This window comes from Chaetodon trifascialis, chromosome 7 (genome assembly GCF_039877785.1).
Source record: "Chaetodon trifascialis isolate fChaTrf1 chromosome 7, fChaTrf1.hap1, whole genome shotgun sequence".
NCBI classification, from domain to species: Eukaryota; Metazoa; Chordata; class Actinopteri; order Chaetodontiformes; family Chaetodontidae; genus Chaetodon; species Chaetodon trifascialis.
The window spans coordinates 292,115-294,920 of NC_092062.1; the positions used below are offsets into that span (position 1 = coordinate 292,115).

At 51.8% G+C, this 2,806-nt stretch overlaps 1 pseudogene; it reads right to left on the reverse strand.

Moving 5' to 3' along the window:
- Window positions 1–338: 338 nt before the first annotated feature.
- Window positions 339–2,504, reverse strand: LOC139333521 (uncharacterized; annotated as a pseudogene).
- Between the last annotated feature and the right edge of the window lie 302 nt (window positions 2,505–2,806).

Here is a 2,806-nt window from a genome sequence, read left to right on the forward strand (position 1 = left end):
CAACCTTAGACACATCATCAGTGTTGTTTCCTGGAGTCACTGGGTGTTTGAGGTCTTACAACAGACACCATCTTCGCAGGCGACCTGACCGAGGCTGATCAGACCCTGGCCTGTGTCTAAGTGGCATGCTGCACTACTGCCCTCACTGGTCACCCCTCTTCAACCAGAGCCATCTGGAGGCTTTTCCTGCTCCCTCCACATTGTCGTTTATGGTTCTTCTTCAGTGGGCACCTGTTATGCCCGGTGTACCTTAGGCCTTGCTCAGGGAGTGACTAGCGAATCCCCGACTGCCCACCTCCACTGGCACACACCTGGTCCTCCACCCGCTCCTCCGACAGTCATCCACCAGCTCCTGGTACTTCTCCCTCTTCCTTTCGTGTGCCTCCTCCAACCTCTCCTCCCAGGGAACCACTAGCTTGGCTTTCCTTGATCCCCTTGCTGATTGCTTCAGTGATGGATTTGAGGACCTGGTCATGCCTCCAACGATACTGGCCAGCGCCTTGGAGCAGCTTCTCAGTATGTGCTCCAGTGTCCCTGTTTTGGAACACAGGCGGCATGCAGGTCTTTCAATTTAGCCCCATCTGCACAGGTTGGATGGGCTTGGGAGGACATCATAGACCCCCTGAATCAAGAACCTGATCCTCTGGGGTTCCATTTCCAGATATTCTTCCAGGTGACACTTTGCTCCATCGCCTGTTCCCACTTCATCCATGCGCCCTGCTGCCCCATGGCCACTGCTCTGCTGGTTCACTCTTCCTCAGCTGAAGCTCGCACCTCCTCCTGCACCAACCTCTGCCTTTCCCTCCCACTGGCAGTGTCGTATCTGGTCGCTGTTAGGCTCCCAAGTCCGGCTCTGCCTTTCGCCACTGTTCCAAGGATGGCCTTGTGCTTCAGTCGAGTTTCAGCTTGCTGGACTGCCTCGGCTGCCCTCCACTTTCTCCCTGTCCTTACAACAATGCCTGCCCTGGACACTTTGGCATCTCTAGATCCCAAGTACTGCAGATGTTCCCGCGCCCGTGTCACGATGCACTCCTCCCTGACTGATCTGAAAGGGAGCCTGAGTTTGTTGGTGTTCCCATACAGCACAATGTCACTAAGGCTGCGTGCCAATCCCAGCCATCTGCGTAGATAGCTGCTCACCCTTTGCTCGAAGCCATCCACCACAGTCATGGGGACCTTGTAGATGAGCAGAGGCCAGAGGATTCTTGGGAGGATTCCATGCCGATAGACCCAGGCCTTGAATCTTCCAGGGAGCCCAGACTTGTCCACTGCTCTCAGCCAGTCCTCCAGTTCTGCACTAGTTGCCTTGATGGAATCTCTGTCATTCAGACTGCAGTTGAAGACCTTCCCCAAGGCTCTTCACTGGCTTCTCAGTGACAAACGGGATCTGGTGTTTTCCCAGCCTGAATTTTTCTGTGACTTTCCCTTTCTTTAGAACCAAGGACCTGGACTTTGCAGGTTTGAAACTCAAGCGTACCCATGTCATGAGCCTCTCCAACCCCTGGAGGATCCACCTAGCTCCTGGTGCAGCTGTTGTTGTCACTGTAAGGTCATCCATGAAGGCTCTGATGGAAGGTTACCTTATTCCAGACTTGCTGAGGGGGCATTCTGTTTCAGCTGCCTTGACCAGCATGTTCATTGCCAGCACGAAGAGGGTCACTGAGATGCAACCAGTGATTATGCCCACTTCTAGCTGGTGCCAGGCAGATGTCAACTGGCCAGAGGAGACTCTCAAGCTGAACTTGCTGTAGTAGTCCAGGATGAGGTCTTTCACCTTCTGGGGGACATGGTGTTTCTCCAGTGCGACCTCCACCAGCTCAAGGAGATGATGTGAAATTGGTGTGCATACCTCATCTTTCGGTATGCACACTCTCTCAGCCTACCTCCATGACTGGGCAATCTTCCCTCTCCTCCAGATTACCTTCAGGGCCCTCCAAAGCCGATGTAGTAGCTTCGGGCAGTTTTTATACACCTTGTAGGGCACTCCACTTGGGCCTGGTGCTGAGCTTGAGCTTGCTCTCTGCACCACTTCCTTCACTTCACTTAGGCAGGGCTCCTTCAGGTTTAAGTCCGATGTTGGCTCTGGTGGTATTGTCAGTGCCTCGCATGGACCCAGCTGTTGTTCTCTGATGGGGTCACTGTACGTGGCCCTGAGGTGGTCGTTAATGGCATCCTTTGAGCAGGTAAGGTGGCCAGTCCTCTTTTGACCAAGAAGCTGCTTGGTCAACTTGAAGGGATTAGCCAGAAATGCTGCCCTCTTCCTGGCTCTCTCTCTCCGCCTCCGCCTGTGGAACTCTGCCCTGCGCAGGGTCAAGAGTTGTTTCCAGGTCCGCTAGACCAGCTCTCTCAACCTCCCCTGCTGTCCTGTACCGTTTCTTCAGCCTTTTCAGCTGGTCTCTGAGGCGCTGGATTTTCCTTGCTCTGTGGCTTTGAGCAAAGGGCATGGGCTTGGGTGCCTCGGTTCCAAATCGCTCAGCCGCAATGTTCACAATGAGGGTGGTCATCGTATTTCTCAAGTGCAATACATGTCATGTCAGTACTTGCAACAGTATTATTTTTTATTGCAGTAGGATTCTTTGGCATTTTCTATTTTTTATAATCGTACAAATGTACATATAAATAGTTGTTTATTTCTATTCTATATCTTGTATACTTTTATATTTTTATATTTATTTTGACCTCTTTCTGCCACTGTGCTTGGTCTTTGTAGTACTTGCTGGCTATAACAACTAACTTGCCCCTGTGTGGAATCAATAAAGTCCTATTTTAAGAGGATTTGGAAAATGAGGGCTTTGAAGAAGCTGGC